The following is a 23,263-nucleotide window of genomic DNA, read 5'->3' as shown; positions in this document are numbered from 1 at the left end:
GTTTTTCAGTGCTGCATAGTTGCAGGCTATTATAGAAGAAATACCACCCAGGGGATGGAGGCATTATGAGTGTTGGAACAGCTACGAGCCAAGAAACAGATGAGTTCTCCCCTGGCTGTGTCTATCCATGCCTCACGCTGCTCCTGTGGGCATTCAGCCTCCATAAACACATATACTGTATAAGGCTATTGTGAGATTTCCCCCATTCCTCCAGCCTGCACCTCCAACACTAACGGGGTTCAGAGAATTCTCTGGTTGGATAATACGTGCTTGTTTTTTTAACTAGAGAATGTCTACGTTTACCTCAGGTTACAACTGAATTCATTGTCGGGTGCAGGCTGACAATGGGTATTCCCACACAGTTTTCTCATATACCCAGTGGTAGCAATGCAGATTTTCTTCATTGACATTTCGACAATGGTTCTAGATAATGCATAAAAATCTTTTAGTTTTTGCATGAATGCAGGATCCCTGGATTATTGCAGAAATATCCTACATTAGCTGAACGGTAATGACGCAAATGGTAATGTCTCAAACCATCATTGCCTCAGTTGGTTTATTCCAACTTCAGGCAGTCATCCAAGTTTTTTGGCCACCACTTTGTAGCAGACTGAACCTCAAAAACGTTTAGAGACCATAGACAGTTTTTAAAAAAAGATGGATGATGCCATTTCCTCAAAATTGTATTAAGATCTCAGATAAGGGTGCTGCCATCTTTTGCCGGTGATGTCATTTGGAGCAATGGTCGGCGCAGTAGTGATCGTAGAGTGGATGCGTGATATCGAGGTCCCGCCGATACACCACTCGACCAGTCCCGAGTCAGTCTCAGCTGTCAATCACGATGTTTCTCCCCATTTTTGTAGCATTCAAACCAATTGGAACTTTCTAAAATTACAAACTCCATCTTTGGAAAAAGATTATATGGTGTGTACTTTTACTTTTTAGTTTGGCCAAAGGCCCATCCACTAACATGGATGATGAGGGCTTTATGACCAGGGGGTGATCAATATGTTTTGACTTCACTTTTAGGAGCTGTTATATCCTCCATCTTTATATACAGTCTATGAGATATTCATGGTCCTAAGAGGATGAATTGTTGCACTTTTCCTCATCACCTCATAAATATCACCATCCAATATTTCATATAGCCAAATGTCAAAATGTAATACTGTGTTATGTCCATTGTAATTATGACTACAACACTTCTGAAAGGTCTTGAAAAGCAAATATGTGTATTTCATGTGAGCCAGGGTCTGTCCCTTCAATCCTTCCCTTATGATTTGAACTCACAGTCACAGGAAACAGCCGTCAGTGAGCACAGCATCAGACTTGTGAGACGTGGGCAATGATTTAAAGGTCGGGACGCAGGCTGTGAGTGTGTTTTGGAATGTAATTTATCAGGAGTGGAAGCACCACAACGAAACCTCGGAGTCAGATATCTCCAAACCTGAGCAAATAAAACTCGACCTGAGGCAGACGGTGTCTTTTAACGTGGGTGAGACGACCCTTTTAACTCCGCTGTGCTTGTTTTGCGATTTTTATTCAAGGTTTGATTCCCATGAAAAAAGGCAGTGACAAATTAAATTGTCAAGTCGGGCCCACCCTGTAAATGACCTGCAGTTTACCCCCCACAGCTTTAAATGCCATGAAGGAGTAACCGCGCGACGCACAAACGCCTCCTCGTCTTACCATATTTTGTCATGTTTCATTTCTTTGCTGTAAGCACAAATACAAATGACAGCTGTAAATAACTGCCTGACTCTCTCTCTCTCCCTCTCTCTCTCTCTCTCTCTCTCCAACCTCTGTACGCATTGAACTGGAGAGGGTATAATTTATCATGAACATGACAAATTACTTTGGCGGTGTTGAGGAGTGGATTGGTCGACCGTGTCTGTGTGTGTGTGTGTGTGTGGGTGTGTTTGTGGTTCAGGTATTACTCATGTTGTGGGGACCTAAATCTATTAACAGTCACATTATTGGGACCGTTTCTTCCTTATGGGGAGAGAAAGACGTTTTAGGTTAAGGTTAAGGTTATCATACCAACTGTAATTCTCACTAATGCATCTCTGGTCAAACGTCACGTTGGTTTCTTTCTTTCTGAAATACAAAACTAAGAGGTCACAGGAAATCATGAAGCCTCAATTTAAATTGATGCTAAAGTAAATGAGAAAGAATCTAAAGTAAGAACTGTTCTTCGATAACTGAGCCTGAGTCTTTAGAGACAAGGTCCTACATTTGACAACAGCTTCTCTTCCTCCTTCTCCTGCTGCCTCTCCTCTCTCTTCTCTTATAAGATGATATGCAGCGTCCTGGCTCCACGAGGTGGAAGGTGGGAGCAGACTGGAATTACCACTTTGTTCTCAGTGTGACTGTGGCCACGTGCAGCGGTCACAGATCACAATCAGGTCTTAAACTGCACAAACGCGTTAACGTGTGTGTGTACGTGTGTGTCTGTTCCTGTGTGTACAGCTGTGGCAGTTTGTTTTGGATTTCACAGAGATGCTTATCCCCTCCTCTCCTTGCCTATCATGTGGTGATGTTTTCCCATCTATTGTGTGGCTGTATGTGCGTGGTTTGTTTTGTTGATGTCTTTTTCAATACGGGTGTGTGGAGCTACATAACAACCAGGAGTCACTGAGCAGAAACTGGCTCTTTTCAGTGCCAAGCTGCTCTGACCGGACAGGAGCGTGGCAGCACAGGCCAGGGGTAATAATCAGGGCTCTGATGATACAAATCAGCTGGCCGCTTTCACCCAGGCAGTCAAAGATCTTTGTCATGGAATATTGGATCAGAAATGTTCTATTAAAGCAAATATCCCGCCAATAAATGCACCATACAAAGAGGAAATATTGTTTATGCCGGAGACAGAGAGGGGGGGGAGAACATGGCCCTTACAGTAAAACAGACAATAACATACTTACAGCAAGAAGTATGAGTAAAGTACTGTACAAAGCACACGCAGGTCTTTATTTCATTATAAGGACTGAGATAACTTGAGCTGAAGGCTGTTGCTAGTTGCTGGAGTTTGACCAGACGTTAATGCTTATTGGGTAATCTGTTTTCTCTCAGGAGGGATGTAAGACAGAGACAGTGGACCACAGCAACAAGGAGACATACGATTAAGATGTTACCAAGATGGAGATTGTGTTAAACTACTGCAGTAGTCATCCACTTGCATTTTATTTCTTCAGCTTTCTTCGAGGAAGGCAGAGTCCTTGCTTTGAATAATTTCTCTTTGAGCTCAAGGTCAGTTTTGAGTCAGAGCTGGAACCAGGTAACTACTGCTGGAACATTTTCTATTGAACATGAACTTGTGTTGACAGGTGTATGATAATTTATAAGCCATTGAGCTAAATATACAAGAAGAGGCTTATCAGTATATTATCTTTTGTGGCCCAGAGATGACTCACATGCATGGATGCATAGAGAAGTTTCCCCTTCTTTGTAGATCCAAGGTATTTATCAGGATTCTACAGTTTGCCTCTCTGCCCTGTTGACTCCTGTATGTTTCTACTCTGTGTGTTTATCTGTGAACCACACAGAGAGAATCATGTCTCTCTCTCTCTCTCATACTGGACATACTGGAGCTCTGGTGTCTTCCCACCTCCCCATCACTGCACCTGCTTTAAATCAATTGGCTGTGTCTGAAATCACTCACTAATAAAGTCCACTATATGGTGAATTTGACATTTTGTAGCATTGTCCGAATGTTTAGTGACATTATACCCTGTATTGTACAGATATGAGACGAGAGGAGAGACGGCAGCAGGAACATTCCGACTGTCGGACAAATGCGAGCAGAGCTAAATAAAGAAGTTTATTTCTACATTTAAATATGGTCATTCAACGTGTGTTTTACTTAAAAGTATTAATACAAAGTGTAAAATAAACATTTAAAATGTATTATGGGATTTTCCACTGGCCGACGTTGTTTTTGTTGTTGTACGTCACAATCCTGCAACGATGTAATTACCGGTGCAGAGAAAATGCGTCAAGTAGAGACTGAAAGTGTTTTTCCTTTTGCAGATAACATCACTATATAGTCCTCTATAGAAGACCCTTTATAGTGAAGTAGGGGTTATTGAGTGAGTGGGGTGATTTTGGACACAACGCTTTTCTCTTCACATTATCTTCACCAGATCATCCTCTTATCTTAATGTCTTAATGCCAAGAAATATATAAATATAAAATATCTTTGAGTATATCTGGATAAACCTATGGCTCCATGAGTCTTTCTTTACTTTCTTCAACATGGCGAGATATGGCCTTAGTGTGGGTGGAGGTGTGTGCTCTCTGATAACCCTTCTATTTTTGTCATGTAGTTATCTTTAATATATCACAGTCATTGTAAACACACACTGCAGATTGAGCTGGATACGAATGGAGAGGCAGAGCAGACTCAACTGGAACATCAGCAGTCCCATACAGTCACAAACAACTCTCCCCTACAAATAGATTGCTCTTTCTCTCTCTCACACACACACACACATTCATACGTGTGCACCAAAGGTGTAAGAAACAATGTATGGAGCCAAACTCCATCAGCACCAGTCGCAGGAGGACAGGGAGAACAGAGGAAGGATCGATACTCCAATACTCCCCTGTCTGCTCCACTGGACCCTGACGTTATCCCACATCATCGCAGCGGACACAAAGAAGACAAATGACTCCCATGTCGGGAACATGGGACTGGTGGAGGTGGGGGGGGCGGAGGGAGCGAGCGTGATGAAGGGTGGCTGTGGGCTGATGGGACACAAGATGTACAGTACGTACCTAACCTCAGCGCTGACAGTGTCTTTTCAGACTTGACGGCGAGTGCTCGCTGCAAAAAAATGAAAGCGACAGGGGGAGAGAACCTGGGTGGGCTGGAATAACGCTGGAGAAGATTGCCTGCGAGACACGACTACAAGCACACAACCCAGAAATGAGAAGACAAATAGACAAACAGAGTATAACGCACGTCTTCATCACCTGTGCACCAACGTAGACTCCAATTGCCTCAAGGTATGTGCATAATATGTATTCCTGCACACCGATATAGACACACACACAGAGTCAGATCTCGTCCCCCTGGTAGGTAGATGCTGCAGGTAAGTGAGGCAGATTTGGGGCCCGTATGTGATATGTGACAGTTCACAGAGTGACAGACTGGTTGCGGGGAAAAGGTGCAGGAACGAGGGAAGATGGATGAAGGGGAGAAACTCTCCCTTTGTAGCACAAAGAGCCCTCTGTTGTTTTTGATCCGCGTCGACTTCAAAGTGCAAAAGTCTGTTTTTATTCCTGGCAGAACTCCCTGTGTTGCCTTATCACACATCTCATTTGTGGGGCTCCAGACAAACAGACAGCGGCGCAGGGTTGAGGGCCCTGCTAGATTGAGGTTTGACAAATTAGATTTCGCAATGATTGATGCGGAATCAACAGCTGAAACAAAGTGGAGACAAAGGGGGCGGGCTAAGGGAGAGCGGGACGGGATGATGGGGAGGAGGAGGGGAAGTAAAGAAAGAGGGGAGGACAGAGCTCGGGGCCGATAGAGGGAAAAAGAAAAAGAAGACTGAGAAAAAGAGAAGGGATCAGAGGAAAATGGTCATGTTAATGGTAATCGTAATGTTTATTCACATTTTTCATTTCACAACAATGCAGCTGGGCCGAATGGCAGCCATTTTTATTGACATTGTCAGATCGCTGTTTGTAATTTGTGGGCTGGGGCGTTATGAGTGGAACTCGCAATTAGATTTATCAAAGCGTGTGTGTGTGTGTGTGTGTGTGTGTGTGTGTGTGTGTGTGTGTGTGTGTGTGTGTGTGTGTGTGTGTGTGTATGTTTGTATAATTAGAAGTTATTGAAATGCGGGGTCCCTGTAGCCCGACTATTACGGCTTAATCAATATTAATCAAAAGCACAAGTGAAGGAGCGATGCATAAAAAATGCAAAGAAATTGAGAGGTGGAGAGAGAAAGACAAAGTTGGAGTGAAGGGGAGACAGATATAAGGAAGGACAGAGAAATAGATGGAAGGATGAGACAAGACAAATAGAAGACAGATGTTAATCAGTGGTGATTCCTCTGATTCCAGTCCTGATCTTTGAGGGTTTGCAGCCATGGAGACTACAATGGTTTAAATGGAAGTTTTAACAAACTGAAAAAACGTATTTTTTCCATCACCCACTGATATCAACGACAAAGTATTATTAGGGACACTAATTTAAGAGAATTAATCGTTGTAATATTATGAGAATAAAGTCAACATCTTCAGAAGAAAATAAGTTTTGATTTAACAAGAATAAAGCCGTAATTTTATTGGTGTAAAGTTATAATATTACTTGAAAAGTAATTAAAATCTTACAAGAATAAAGGCATTAGAGGATGCAACCTGAATGTGGAGAATCTTGTTAAGTAATACTTTTGTATAAGTTTCACTAATAACAAAATTATACATTATCATAAGAATCAGGACTTTGAGAAAGAAGCTCACAGAATTGGAGGAAATATTAGTTTTGACTGCAAGGCCACTGCTGGTATAAACAGTATGTTTGCTTTCGGAAGACGTTTCATAGCTTTTCAAGAAAAAGTGAGATTGGAAATCAAGTTCTTTCTTTGTTCTTATAATATTTTGACTTTATTCTCGAAATCTCCAATATGGTTTTCACTATCAAAGGTGTCAGATAAAAACAATGTTTACCTGACATCAGAAGGTTTATTAAAAAAATCCAATCTATTTAAAAAAATTCTTTGAATGTTCATGCTGATTGAAAACTCTAGAGAGAGCAGCTCCTTCTCATGAGGGAACAGATGAAATTACATCACACCTCTGATACTTAGGAGAACTTTATGCCAATCTTTGCTGCCGACGCTCGTCATTGCCAGACGGCTGCGAGCTGGCTTCCCCCTTAACTCTCTTTCCTGCTGCGAACTGCCATCACACATGAATGGATTTGGGGAAAGTGAGGACATTTTGTCCGGTCCTCACTTTCTGGCCCGCCTTTAATGGGCTGTTTGAGGGTTAAGACTTGGTTTCAGGGTTAGGGCTAGGGTTAGGCATTTAGCTTGGATCGTTAAGGTTAGGGTACAGGGCTAGGGAATGCATTATGCCAATGAGTGTCCTCACTAAGATAGTAGTACAAACATATGTCTGTGTGTGTGTGTGTGTGTGTGTGTGTGTGTGTGTGTGTGTGTGTGTGTGTCTCATGAAACACAGTCTAGTTGCACTTAGTGTTTCCAGACGATTATATTCAGACATCAACACCGACTGGAATAGAGAGATAATTGCTCCCAACAAAATGAGGGGAGGTCTATCTCACGCACACACACACACACACACACACACTCTGTCATTTGATATTATTGAGACTCATGTTCACTGGCACCCCTGCCTGTCGTGCACCTCTGCAACCCCCCCCCCCCCTCGTTCCTCCTCCTGTCTTCCTCCCAGCTTCCTAATCCCAAGGAAATGACTAACACCTGTCACAATCTATCCAGGCTGTATAAGATAATTAATCAGACGAGCAGCAAATGTCACTACATCTACATTTGCACACACACACAGACACACACACACACGAACACACATGAATGCACATGAACGCACATATCGAGCAGGTGTTCTCGTGCTTTTGCAGAAATAACTCAATAGCTCTGGTGTTAAAACCATCCTTTAAATACGACTGAGTCACTTTCAGCCCGCGGACCACGCCGAGTGTGTAAATGCACTCTATTGTAAAGTCGTGAATTACTTTCCCATAATGCACTCTGTCAGCCTGACCTTGGCAAAGAGACGCTGTCCGCAGTCCTATAAAACAGGCAGTGGTGCTGGACGTGTCACAAATGCAACACAACACAACTCACCCACACACACACACACACACACACACAGCAAAACAAGCGTTAGAACATTTGGAGCAGGGAGCAGGTAGAGCGGGACGAGAGGAAGGAGGGAGCAGGACGAAAGAGAGGAAACTAAAAGGGCCACTTGCTCTGTGGTTTGTCTTGGATTTTGACATGAATGATATTTATAAGTGGTAACCTTAGTAACTCATAGACAGATGGGAACATGTTAGCCCCCTCTCTCACAATAGTTTTCCAAATGTTTCTCTCTTACAGCTTTTTGATCAAGGTGATTAATGTTCGGAGTTGGTTCAGCAGCGTTTTTTAGACATGAGGAAAAGAAACTCTAAAGAGGTGAAAATCACTGCAACAGGGTTAAGTTTAATAACGCATCTACCCACCAAGGACCCAGACCCGGAAATCTGAGAAAAAATATAATTTATCTGATTATTTAATTTATCTCTATTCTTTACATATACAAATTCAATGCAGCAGTTGTAGAGATCTGTGAAGAGCAATAGCCTGCAGGGTACAGATGATTACATTTCAACACGTTTATTGGTCCATGCTTTCGCACTCATTCCATAACTTCATAATGTCTCTACACTGTACTGTGGTAAAAGAGCTGAGCTGTACAGTGACCTACTGTGTCAGTCTTTACTCAGGTTATTAGACCTGCTACACAAATTGGGGTAATTTATGCTTTAGTACTGTGGTACATTGTTTCCAGACAGGAAAACACATATTTGTCGTTTGTTTACTTTAGTGTACAAGAGTCCTTCAGGATGTGAAGATTGGAAAAAGTACTGATGTGCACACATAACGCTGTGATAACTATATAAGTCAGTGTTAATTAAATGTAAATACACTAATTACACTTATTACATTTTGAAAATGTGGCCTTGGTGTCATGGTAACACTTTTGACACCACATATCATGGTATCCGGTAAAATCAATTAATTTTCTGTTTTGATTTTGTCCTGGAAGATGATTTGTCCTTTTTTTCATTAGTCTTTGACTTTTCTTATAAGTTTCCACTATGTGTCCTTGATCTGTAATTTGTCATCTTTGTACATATAAGTCTGAAATTCATCAGAAGTTTTTTGAAGTATTAAAAAAACTACTACATGTTGCATTCTGTCTGTGGTTTATATGAGTGTGTGGCGTCCTATGAGCCCATGCTGCACGACGCACAACTTTAAACTTGTACGAACACAAATAAAAAAACCTTACGGAATGAAGCCATCATCATAAATGTCACCAGGTGAAGTATTGGGCTTTAAAGTGAGTCTCCACCAGCGTCTGACGATGAGAGAGTCACCATCAGCTTGGACCAGGAATCGGCTCCGTGACGCATTTTTCACCTGTTCAGAATGCAGTGTTATTGGCTTGTTAACCACCCACTGCCAACCTCCTCTTCCCGTCCCTCTCAGCTCTTCCCTCTATCTTTAGACATGCCTAGCAAACTGTTTCACGCTCTGTCACTTCAACGACGCCTGAGAAACCCTCTCTCTCTCTACAGCTCTCCTGTAGACAGATGCGCCTCGCTCTACCCATTACTCCTTTCTAATAGAAACCTGTTTTTCCACCAAACACAATCTCCCCCCCCAAAAATCTCCATTTCAGCAAATCTGTGCCTTCCTAACCATCATCTCTCGGCACCGACACCTCTGAAAAGCCCGAACACTTCATCTGTGTGTTCAGCACATTTGCAGGTCGAACTCAGGTGGAATTGGGTTTTGATGAAAACTAATTTGGTGCTGTTTGTGGCAGCGCCGGCAAGTACTTGGACCAATTAGGCTGGAATGAAGGAGACAGATCGAGAGAGAGGGAAGTGATGAGAGGAGAGGAAAGAGAAAAGGATAAGAATATTTTAAAGTCCGATGGAAGTCATTTCCTCGTTTTGGAGTCATTGAAGCTGTGTGTGTGTGTGTGTGTGTGTGTGTGTGTGTGTGTGTGATGTGTGTGTGTGTGTGTGTGTGTGTGTGTGTGTGTGTGTGTGTATGTGAGTGTGTCTGCTTGTGTGATTTGCTTTGCATTATGATGAGTGTTCGGGGGTGGCGGAGTGTTGACATGCAGAGCACAATGCCTCCATAAGCAACAGGATAATGAATGCATTCGGGCTCCCACGTTCAAACACAACCAGCGAGGCTGTTTACTCTTTTAATAGACAATGTTCCTCTCTGATTTGGTAATTTCCCTCCGACCAGGTGAACGCACGGGCGAGAGCGAGTGCACAGAGTGTGTTTGTTTGAACAAGTGTGTGTGTGTGTGTGTGTGTGTGTGTGTGTGTGTGTGTGTGTGTGTGTGTGTGTGTGTGTGTGTGTGTGTGTGTATGCTTAGATGCAATTGTGTGCAGTGTGTGCGTACGTGTGCGGTGTGTGTATGTGTGGCAACAGACTGTAACAGTGTCGAGTTGTACCGAGCTGCCAGGCTCAGAAACTCATTTATGCTGCAGCTTCAGTTCAGAAGAGGCCCGAGGCAGCCGTTCCTCCAGGCTGACGCTGAGGATGGCTCACATTTTTACCCCGTTATCAGAGCTGCTCTCTGGGCTGAGCCTGGCGGGAGGCCTGGCTGCCTCGCCGTTCCTCCAGGCTAGACAGATAGCAACCAATCACTGGCACCAAAGAGACTATACCCCTACAGCTCTCATATTAGCATATCCAGGTGTGTGTGTGGGTGTGTGTGGGTGTGTGTGCGTGCTAATCAAAATTCAGTTGGGATGCTCAGTGTGCACCGCGTGTGGGCTTAGTCTGGGCTTAACTCTCGGTCAAACTGTTGTGTTTGATCGTATTTTGTTTACTATTGTCGCCCTTATCATCTCAAAACCACACGCACACACGCACAGACAAAGCTTAATCACAGCAGTCCATGTGTGCAGTACATTCACTGGTCCCTCTCATCTATCTCGCAGCACATGATTTATGTATAAAATTATTTTTCTGCTACAAACACACACACACACACACACCAGGATGCACACATACTAACACACGCAGTCCGTCATCGTATTTATGACAGCAGGAGCGCTGTGCCAAGGGGATATTGGACTTTCTCTTCAGTTATCAATGTTTCGCTTTTGATTGATGACCTTTATTGTAATTATTTATTGAAAGGCAGGAACAGGATAATTAGAAAAGGTCTGGAGGGGGGGGAAAGTGCTGATCCAGTGGGAATTCTGAGGAGGAAACCGGAACGCTGAAGGTGATAAAGTTCACGGATCTCCTCAGAATTCCGTGTCAGCGAACATTGAGGGGGGGGTGTTCTGCGAGAGGAATCAATGATCAGAGCTAATGGCATACTAATGATGTAACTACTCCTACATACAGCACAGAGAAGAGAAAGAGAGAGAGACAGAGGGTTGAGAGAAAGAAAGAAAGAAAGAAAGAAAGAAAGAAAGAAAGAAAGAAAGAAAGAAAGAAAGAAAGATGATTTCATAGACCCACTTGAGGTAAACACCAGGGATACATAGGTCATGATCACGAATCAAAACAAGTCTCAGACACGGTGAAGGAGAAATTACGCTGGAGACTAAAAAAGAAGGACCACAGTTTAGGAATTTGCTGTTTGTGCTCCTTCTCCACTTTGCAGCAGGGAAGTGAGTGATCACCGAGTAAATGTGGTTATCAAAGTCAAACGCAAGTTATTTAGCTGCGGCGCCGGTATGGACTCTCTGGAGTGAAATTGTTGTTTTATCTTCCGTGTTGCACATTCGGAGCTCGTCGTTATTTCACTGTAATCACAGACTTGATGTACACGCACCGATCAGCCACAGCATTAAAACAGGCAACTGGTTTTAATGTCGGGGCTGATCGGGGCGTGCATCACTTTCATGGGAATTTGAAGCCACAGCAGATAACTCACAACTGCTGATTTATGATTGTTAATGGTGGAAACATAAAATCAAAGTAATGTAAGTGTCACAGCTGCTCTCAGAACTGTCACTGATCGAGGTCATGACTGTCGTGCAATTGCCGCGAAGCTCTGCAGCTGAACTGGTAACTGACAAACTGGTAACTCCTCCACATAGCAGCTGATGGGAAACAAGACTGAAGTCTGTCGCCCTGCTTAGTGGCTCTGTGAGACTTATCTTCAGCCATACCATGTGGGGGAAGCTATTTATGTGATTTAATGAAAGTGTAATAACAACGAATGTCATTTTCAGAGCTGAAAAATCTGACTTTCTCAGTTGAACTTCAAATGGGAACGCCTGCTGCACACAATATCAAATCTTAACCGATTTTAAAATGATGGAAGACCAACAGTAGATATAACTGATTTTTAATATTTCAATAGTAATAGTGCATACATGAGAGACAATCCAGTCGAGACACAGGACCACACTCTTTACCATTTAAACAGATCAGTTCCAGAGTTTTGGGAACTCACAGAGACTTATGGGATCAAACATAACTTCAAAAAACTTCAAAATATCAAACATGTTTGATTTTTAAGATTTTTATCGGGGAGGATCCATATCAGTCGATGACATTAAGATTATGTCTGTCAACCCCTCACACTACAGGATCTGGATTTGGCAAGATATATTATAGCGTGGGGCCACTTCAATATAAGACAAAGTAAGCTAAATGCTTTCTGTGAACATGCTAATGCAGTGTTACTATATAGTACTATCCTTTTCTTATAATTTCTAAATTCAAATTTGGTCATAAACCATTTGGATTATCAACGTTTTCCTGTGCGACAAACCATCCGACAGTTCATGAGAAGTTTCACTCTAAACCTACATCTCTGACCTCTTGGTGGCGCTATAAGGAAAAGGCAGGGACATCCAGAGTCACAACATCTGGGAGCGACTAACGTCTCTCAGGGAAATCTAGAGAATATTTGTTGAGATACACGATTTCATTCTGTACCAAAATGGTGGATTGTCGTCCCTATAGAGCCAGGCTGCTAATATGACTAAAAACACACACAAACACACAACCTATGATTATCTACTGGGAAAACAACTGGCAATTAGCAAGCAATGCAAATTCAACCTAATTAGCTAGACACCAAATTACATAGGTGACCTGTGAGATTAAAAACAACTCCCTCAATTAATAAACCCCTTTCAGTGTAAAAATCATAATGTAATGATTCAGTTTTCCCCCATTTATAAGAACAACACACATTCATTAGCTTATGTGTTCGCCGCCCAGATACAACGCTGTAACCTGCTGAGAGTATAACACAAGCAGTGTAAATCATTGGTGCAATTTTATGTTGCGACATAATGTAATGATCCATAATTCAATCAGTGCAGATAGACCCCAGTTTTCTTGTGGCTAACAGAGTAAGGACGTATTTTTTTACTACAGCTACATGAAAAATGATCATTTATTTCTCTGCACTGCTGCCATCGTGGAATTCTTCCCTTTATAAAGTCATTTTCTCGACATGTGCATGTGTGTGAGGCCTTTTACAAAACCTGGTCAAGCATGCACATGACCAATAAATCGGGATTCTGCAGCAGGAATGTCGGTTAACCCAATTTACAAAACCAGATTATTAATTTTCTGAACATTTAAGACATGCGGTCACCACAGAGAGCTCAAAGTATCCGAGTCCCTTACTTGTTTTATTGGCCTTTGATTTCCTTTGACAGGTTAATGGTTTCGGCGAAACATGGTTAACCAATGTAAACTTCCCCCCGGAGAAGCCCGCTACTTAGACCGTGCGTGCGCTTAAAGTCATGTTTTTTTGTCAGGTCTTTAGGAGCGTGTCAGAGAAACAACTCAGTGGGATGAAAGAGGAAATGAGCACTTGAAGACGTGCACTGTTGCGTCCAAAATAAATCTATGTGAATGCCAGAGGAGCCTGAACAAATCAGAGTTGAATTTACTGAGCAGCGCAGTAGAACTACTAAATGAGTCAAACTCTACTAGCTGAGCAGTACAGGCTTTACAAAACTTAAACACATTCGCATGAGGAACTCTCCCACTGCAGAGTCTGTCCTCTCATCCGCTCACTGCATCATCAGTCTGAACGCTCAGGGAAAAGAAGCTCTTAAAGCTGCAGCCTCAGTCATGATACACAAGGAATATCCTTAAAATCACTTAGAAATGACTGGAGCAAAAAATGCAAATGATATATTATAGCTACCATGCTTCATATGACTGTATATAAAGTTGGACGACGCGTCTCCTCTTCCTCCCACTATCCAGATATGAAGCTGAAATATCCCGAATATGAACGTCGCCATCTTATACGCATTTGGAGCCAGATTCTGCACATTGGCAAATGGCCAATCGCATGTCAGTCTCACCTGTCAATCATGACGTTTTTATAGCATTAAATTACAAAATAATTTTAAACTTACAGGAGAAATCCGCACTTGAACAAATATCAGCGTGAGAACTATACCTAAAGTGACAGAAACTTTGATTTGATGTGTACTTTGACCTTTTCGTTTGGTCAGTGTCCCATTTGCTAACATGGAGGATGCAAGTATATGACTATACTACAGTCGGCCATAAGGTGGTGATCAAGATGCTTTTGGGGAGCCGTCATGTCGTCCATCTTTATATACAGTCCATGCTTCATATAGACATCAAATTAACCGACTGAAAGTGAAGAACTTGCTTTTGAAGCACAGTGGATCCTGAACGTTGTCCTGGTTTCTTTAATAAATTCTATCTTTAAAAAAACATGAAATGTGAAAAGGAGACAGTATAATAAAGCACTAGTGGACTGATGGACCCAGGATGTCGCTGGTGCAGTTATTGCAACGGAAACTGCACATGTGTGAGAAAGATAAAGGAGGAAGTCTGATCTAAAACCAGGGACCAAAAAAAAGAGAATCTGTCTGCTGCCAGGTGTAGCATTGTGCCCACAGTCAGGGAACAGGCACTTCCCAGACAGCTGAACTGGATGAGTGCATTGGGTCGGGTGTGTTGCAGCAGTCCCAGTCATTTCTATGGTGTCCTTTTCGTGTCAGAAACTGACTGATGTGAAACGGACGTCATGCAACTTCAAATCACCAACACAACCCCCCTCAGTGCAGGTCTGATTTGAACTGTGCTACTTTCTTTATCCATGATGCACAGAACCCTGTCTTGAGGATTGCATATATCACAACCACAGTTCCAAATGATGAAAATATGGATGCATCACAAAGAGTTGTGTTGAACAAACAGTGCTTTCCATCCCATACCAGGGAAAAACATGCCTAATGCAGTTTACCCCATGGCAATAAGAGGTTCATTTACTTTATCTGCAGGGGGACCACCGTTTCCGTGATTTCCTCATTGCTTTTATAATGAAAAGTGTAATGCTTTGTGCAGTAGGACACGGAATAATATGATGATTGCGTCGACTTTGGACACCAAACTGTTGGAAAGATATTAAATTAGCACAAGGTTCGGACACCCTCCCCTTGCCGAAATATCATAAATAAACAGAAACAAGCGTGGACACAGTTAAATGATTATTTTCTTGTGTAACAGATCTCCCCCTCCACAGGTGAAGACTGCAGCAAAGGAGACGAGGTAGTGACAGATACTGCAGGAACATAACCATCACACCAGAATTTTATGAATACTTACCTCCCGAATGTACCCAACCTTTCTCCGACACATTTTTTTCCCTTATCTTTTCCTCCCTCTAGCTTTTATCTGACTGGTTGTTGAGGAAAGGCGCGTGCGGCTTCCTCAGTAATGTGACATTTAGACAAATTCACTCGGCACACTGGCGGGACGCTGCCTCCACTGTGCACGACGGTGAAAATGTCTGCAAATACGCCTCTGTGAGAGTGTGTGTGTGTGTGTGTTTTTTCATATGCATACGTGCGTGTGCTTAAAACCAGGTTGACAATCTGTCTGGCTGTGAGCGGTGCGGGTTCTGCTATAGGTGCACACACACACACACACACACACACACACACACACACACACGCACACACACACATGCACACTTGCAAAGATGCGGCTTTAGCGTTTGGCAGACAAGCCGCAGCCTCTTAAATGTTTGTGTTCCCGGTGATCCTCCATAGTCATAAGGCAGCGCGGGAGGCCTCTGATATTGTTGAAACACAACATCTCTCTTTGAAAACCTACAGGACCCAGCTGTGTTACTGGACCTGCAGCCATTATCTCCCTTTTGATGCTTTTGCCTCCATCTTGCTTCCACTTCCATGTGTCTTCCTCTCCGCGTCTCGCCTATCACTTCCCGCTGTCAACACGAAACTCCATCATCAGATCTGACTGGCTGTGAACGCTGAGACAGACGATCATGGGGAAACGGTTCCATGAGTCACAGCTGAGAACATGGAAACATGACAGCCAGGTTTTTTTCCCCATGCAGTTCAAGAAATCCTTTTTTCAAAGATGTAAGAATAGACACAAGCTGTTTTCAGTGATGCACCGACATTTTCCTGAAATCTTACGGAGGGGCTGTATGTGAAAAAGCAGTCCAGAACTTTTCCAGCCAAACCCCCAAAAAAACATGTGACAGACACAAAACTGAAAAAAGAATTAAAATATCTCAGAATGATGAAAAAAGAGGCGGCGAAGATGCAGACTTGGAAAGACAACGAGATTCGAGAGCTTTTGGTGGTATAAACAAAAAAATGGGATTACTGCCTCCTGCATGCTCCACCCAGGCGCCATCCCTCACCTGAATATTCTGGACATTTCCCTGTGAAGGGCAAACTCCGGAAAGGACCCAATTTCCCTCACATTTTCCAGAGCAGCACCACAGAAAGTCACACACAGATACACAAGTCAGGAAAGCCAACCACAATGCAGTGTTCAGATTGTGTGGACGTGGGAAGACGCTGAGCAAAGGAAATGAATTCTGATATGTGGTCACAAGAAAGAGGCAATGCAATGAAATTGGGATCGAGAGACAACTAAAGAGGGCAACTTAACTCCAGTGAGAGGAGGGAGAAACTCAAAAAGGGGATATTTAGTGGAAATGAGTGTGTGTGTGTCTGTGTGTGTGTGAGGGGCAGCCGCGCATGCAAAATCAAGGTGCTCGCACCTCAATCAGTGTGAGTTCAGATGGAGGGTGACAGAGTGTAGCAGAGGGGACGATAATGAGAACCATTTAAAAGGGAGGAAGGAAATTAGACGAATCATTGGAGGCGTCTCTCAGGTTATTTTTCATTTTTTTGGGTGTCAGTTCGATTCCATTACAGTTTTTCCTCAATCTCTGCGTTTTTTAACATCTTTGCAAGCTGAACAAAAGAGGGAAGAAAATGATTATGGTAAATTTAATTTCTCAACCTCCAAATTGATTTAGTGGAACCTGGCGGCGGCTACGAGCTGACCCCTGAATTCAGCTTATCGTGCTTCTGCTGTGCGCCGTCAAACAGACGGGATTTCCGATCAGTGCAGAGTTATGACCTGACTACGCTAAGATGATAAGATGATTAAATATCTAATTCACTTTAGATCATTAACTTTAATCTGCTTATACTTAGGGAGGCAGAAGAGGCGGAGGGGGAGGAGAGGGAGGGAGCGGGAGAGAGGGGAGGAGCTCAGTGTTCTGGCTTCCATCTTTCAATATTCATCATCAGGATCAGATTTATCTTCACCGTCCATCTGAGTAAAGGCAGAGAAACAAACAGAGTAAAACAAATCACCCTGGACGAGGAGGAAGCATACTGCACAGTGCGGATGCCTGTTATTATCCCATCATCCATCTGCTGCTTTATTTCCTGTGTGGCTCTGTTGACGTCAAACCAAACCACTTCCTCAAGTATGTCAAAGCTTTTAACATTGATGGGAGTGTGTGTCATACTTTCTAACATTTGTTGCTGTGCAGAAACTTAAAACCTGTTGATAGGTGATGTATTGCTGATAACATTTTATTGCTATATTTATTAAATCATAAATACCTTGTAGTTAGTGTTTCAGTCCAAAGGGAAAACTCAAGGGGCGCAGTTAAACTCACCTGGGGCCATACAGCTCACCTGAGGCTTCGGTCCTTTGCAGCGGCCGCAGGTTTGATTCCGGCTTGTGGCTCTTTCCTGTGGGAAACCCCCTCCCTCTCTTCCCCTTTCACGCTTAAATGTCCAATCAAAATAAAGGCAATAATGCCCAAAAACTAATAACCCTTATCCTAACCCCTAACTTGTGTGTAAATAGGTCCCTCACCTGTTAGCACACATATCGAGGCCTATAAGACATCTGTAGCGGCTGCAGGTTCAGTTCTGCCCTGGCCCTTTGCTGCGTGTCTTCCCACATTCTCTTTCCCATTTTACTCGCACCATCCACTGTCCTTTTAAAAAATTAAGATGAAAAATGCCTCCCCAAAAAAGAAAAAAAAAATCCTGGATCCACACCAAAATGTAATGGGTTCTTTCTTGGCCCGTGTCCCGTCCTTCCACCAAGTTTCTTGGTTAACTGTTCAAAAGTTTTTTGTAATCATGCGGACAAACCAACCAACCAACCAACAGGGTGAAAACATAACCACCTTGGTGGATCCGACGATCCAATTTCTGAACCGGACTGTATCTTGCACAAATGTAAATTAGAGAAAAGCTCAAATGTTCTGTTAAAAGCCAAGTTTCATGTTTTCAAGCTGAATTCTGCAGCTTTTCTTTTCCTGCTCCAACAATTCACACATCGCTTGAGCTGTCGTGACATAGTCAGAGTTGTTGGAAGCTTTGGATGATGTGGCCTGGTCATCAGGGAATATACTAAACTCAGAGTTCAGGGGAAAAGACTCAACACAAAAGCTCCTCAAAATACTACAAATGACCAAATTTTTTATGTACAAAGTTAAGTTTGAATCTTCATATTCAATCTGAATAATTTTTTGGTTCAGTGCAGGATTCCTTATTGTTATTATAATTATTATTATTATTGGCTACAAAACCCTACTCTTTAAATCAGGAGCAGCCATCTTGGGTGATACTGTATTTGTGGCTTCCTGTGAGATGAACAATCTTTATATTTAAAATTCTGTAGCATTTCTGTCAAAATTGTAAAATATTGGAGCATAAATTATTCTAATTCCGGTCATTATTTTGTATTTATTATAACTTATTATTATTTAATTGTACATGGTCATTTTTATTTAGTAGGTATTTTCAGGATTTGTGATATTTTAATTGACTGTAAAATGCTCCTTTCACTTATGTTGCATTATAGTTATCACTTTATTTAATTATTACCGTGCCACGCTTTTAAATGTGTCCTTTTATTAAATCTACGGCTTTGTACAAGGCCACAGCTGTTGAACAGAATGTAACACTTAGCCATTATGTAATTTCCACTGATTATGTGTTTGTCAGACCTTGATGAAAACTTACAGTCAATAAGCGTCTGCTTGCTTGTTTGCCGTTATGCCTGAGGAATAAATTTAATAATATTATTCCACCTGAAGACAGAGTGCCTTAGCCCTTTATTTTTTCCACGGCTGTCTGCGCTGTTCAATATCTAAACACGCCTGGAATCTTATTTTCAGGGAAAATAAACAGTCCTCTACTTTCTCTGGGTTTAACGTGGCATGGACACATCGGACAGACCTCAAATGAAGGGACTGCATGTTGGCAGTGATCCCACTGTAATCAACTGTACCCACACTGATACGGCAGAGAGGCAGACGTTTGTTTTCATGTCCTGAGAAGATACCTTGGCAGGTCCATAGCACGACTGAAACAGAGCTTTGGTTACAATCTGCAATCTGCTCATGGCACCGAGACAACGCTGAGGCCAGACTCTGTTTCTATCTTTGGAACAATATTGTATTTGCCAATCAGTCATCCAATAATGTGTAATTGACATAAGTTGGAGGGTGTGTAAGAAGGCGGAGGGGGAGATGAGGCTCCGATGAAAGTGCTGACACAGATGACAGGAGGGAACGTGGGACTCTGAGGTGAAAACCACCAACAGCCCAGTAATTATTGTCCATTTATTTCAAAGGAGATAAGTGGTGTGACAGAGGATCGTGTGGATTTCTCTGTGTGAGAACCCGATGCCATGTGGCTTTCAATGAAAAGGAGGAGCAACACGGCGAGGTGGCGAGAGGGAGGAACAGAAAGTGGCAGAAGGGAGAAAAGAGAGAAATAAAGAGAGGGGGAAGAGGGTGAGACAGTGTGAGGTTACGTGGCTTCCATTAGCCGTCCGTTGTGTTCCAAGAACTGGAGCAGCAGCTAGATCAGATTGCACTACACTCAAACAAAGACATCGGTTATCTGAGTCCGCCGCCATTGTACCCGCTAAATTTCCCAAGGCAAATGTTGACAAAGAAAATTTGATATTGAGCGCAATATTATTCTCCACTGATCACAAGGTATTTCCTCCACCAAAGGTCGGGATCTGTGATGTGTGACGTTCATCTGAATTCACAGGAGTCTGAGCCTCTGTCTGGTGAAAGAAGGTTTAAAATAGTTTCTCCCATGTTCACAAAATTAAACTCATATGAAAATAAAAAATTACTAGTGTGACGGAAGTTTTACCGACATATTTCTAATTACACATTTGCAGCTTTGATGATCGTGTTTTACCTGATGCAACAAAATAAGTAAATTCCCGCTTGTTTGCGACCCATCAGCTATTGAGCCCACGTAATCTCCACAAATCAATACACGTCCAGTTGCCAGTAAACAGTAGACAGTGGTCATGTTTAGCATTTTAAATAAACCCCTAATCATTAACAACTGCCTTCGAAACATGAGATAATCCAATTCTCTGCAGGCGCGCGCCTTTGGACTCTAATCCCTCCTGTCTGTGAGAGAGAATTAAGCGTTAAACCCAACACACGCATACAAAACATATGATCTCTGGCAAAAAAGTTCAAAGGTCAACTCGTCACTATAGGAAATAACAACCCTGTAGGGAAATATACAACACACACACACACACACACACACTCAGAAAAGTAAACACTCACACAGGAATGTTTGAGCAGTGTTACAGTGATGACATGTGGCAGGTTAATGTTAACTATGTTTCATTCAATCTACAATCAGATGCAATGCACACCTCCATTCAGTCTCCAGTCAGAGGCATTCATGCTGTTGCACTTCTTCGGACGCAGTAAAAGTGACATTGTTTGTGCTTATTAGCAAATGATAGAATGTAGAATTTTACCTTTTTGAAATGTCCTCTAACAATATTCAAATGTCAACTAATAACATTCCCAGAAGCTTCAGTTTATAGTTAGTGCTAATTAGCTACATAGACAGTACATTAAGATGAACACACATTTTTCAGTGTGATAACAACCTAAAATGAAATTTGTCTGTTTAGTTAAGCCCATGTTCCATCCACTAACATGGAGGAGGCATGACCTATACTGCAGCCAGCCACCAGGGGGTGATCAAGATGATTTGGCTTCACTTTTGGAAGCATGTTGGCATTGTAGTTACCATTTAGCCCCACACAGCTGCTAGCGTGAACAGTTTGTGCCTTGTTACATATCCACCAAGTTGGAAAAATGTTCTTAAAGAGCATAACAATTTAAAAGATTAGATGCAGTGTGATATCCCCTTGTAAAGCATAACAAAAAAGTCAAGTTAATTTCATTACCATTTAACCAAGACCTCAATGTTTTCCTAACCTTAACCAAAGTAATTTTGTTGAGCCCACATGTGGGACTGTGGATGTGAACCCCGGTGTCCTGTGTCAAAGTCCACTAACAAAAACAGCCCTGTCTGCGCTGACTGTGGATTTAACCTGGGCAGCAATTACATTTCCATTTGAACATAATTAACCAAACAAATGAATAATATATGAGCATAATGTCTCGGAGACAGGGTTCAGAGAAGCACACTGACATCTTACAGCGTTCACACTTCTCTTGATTCATACTGATGCAAATGTGCACACAGACGACACAATGACATGGAATGCACTTCACACATTCACAGCTATTAACAGACGTACACACACACACATCGTGTATAAACCCGCACAAACATGCACACTCTCAAACTTCCTAAGTGAACTCTCGCTCTCTCTCTCTCAAACACTAACACACTCTGGAATGTAGGAAATACACGGTGCCCAGTTTTGTTTTCTTTCTACAGTGTGCACTTCCCCCCGTAGGCACATCCAAAGAAAATATTTGTGTCTGAAACCCTCCGAAGGTTCAGAGCATAATTCATTTCGGGGCTGCATGATGAAAACAGATTACTAATTTGTAGGATTTAATTTTTGCTTGTGTGTTTTATAAAAGAACAAACAAATATGCTGCAGCATTCACAAAATATGCAAGTTGGGAGAAGTTGCTTGTGTGAGTAGTAGTATGCGTGCGTGTGTGTGTGTGTGTTAATGCCCTATTGGCTATAATTTCAGTTTTTCTCTCTGTGGTATTCAGTCCTGACCGCTGGCTGAATGAAAAACAAAGCGAAAACAGACAGAGCATGTCTGAGCACGATATGTGTGCAAGTGTGCGTGTGTTTGTTTGTGTTTGTCTGTCTGATGGACATTTAGGGGCCTGAGCTGAGATTCCCTCAAAAGTCCCACAAATTAACCCTGTTTAGCTTGTGTCAACACAAGAGTCGACTCTAATCCTTGGACCACTTATTATTTTATTAAAGCACGGGGAACATATTTTAATTGGGGGCATTTCATGGGTCTCTTACATTTGTAAATATTGGCATGTGTGTGTATGTGTGTGTGTGCATGCATTTGTTGTCTCTCTCTCCCTGTAAAGACATTGTATGCGACTACTGTGTATTTATCACAAGACCAACTTCATCAACAAAATGTGTCCGTGATACTTTCCTAGCACAAGAGAGACAAAGCGACACAATGCGTGCACATGAGAGACGCAGGCAGGACGTTATACACTGCTCAAAGCCTCTGGAAACACTGTGAAAATATCCATCTAAACCGGATCATTATGCAGAGGCAACAATAAACTGGTTTTGATGATAAACAGACTGTCATATCTCTATACCCAAGCCAGAGGGCAACACACTCTGTGACATCCATCTTCTTTAAGTAACACCGCTCATAATGACACTGTGCATGGCGGGAGCAACACACACACAAATATACAAGTTAACACTCCCAAACACACAGTATTAATATTCTCAGTCGCTTCCTCTCTGTCTTACAAACACAGCAAGACACACACACACACACACACACACATGCACGCTCACAGAAAATCTCCCAGTATTTAATACAACTTGGTAATGCCAAAGGCAAGACAGAAGTCATAATCATGAGTATGTTTAACAGCAGTGTGACAGGCGGATGCTGCTTCAGTGTGAGTAAAGAACATGTAAATAAGCAGGCTGAATTATTCAAGACTGAGCCCGGCTCACACATGCTGGCTGCCCGCACCCCTTCAGCTGCAGTCATGCTGGTATAATCTCAGGATTCAGGAAGTGAGGGAACGGGAGCGTAAAAAAAAAGAAAAATCCATCAAGGTGCCAACAGTCCAAACCCAGACTGGGCCAAGCCGGATCTTTTTAATGTTTCGCCATAATGTAGTTTATTCACGTGGGATGATTTGCAAATTCCGGATTTGGTGATGC

The sequence above is a fragment of the Hippoglossus stenolepis genome, chromosome 10 (genome assembly GCF_022539355.2).
Source record: "Hippoglossus stenolepis isolate QCI-W04-F060 chromosome 10, HSTE1.2, whole genome shotgun sequence".
Taxonomy (NCBI): Eukaryota; Metazoa; Chordata; class Actinopteri; order Pleuronectiformes; family Pleuronectidae; genus Hippoglossus; species Hippoglossus stenolepis.
This window is presented reverse-complemented; position numbering follows the sequence as displayed.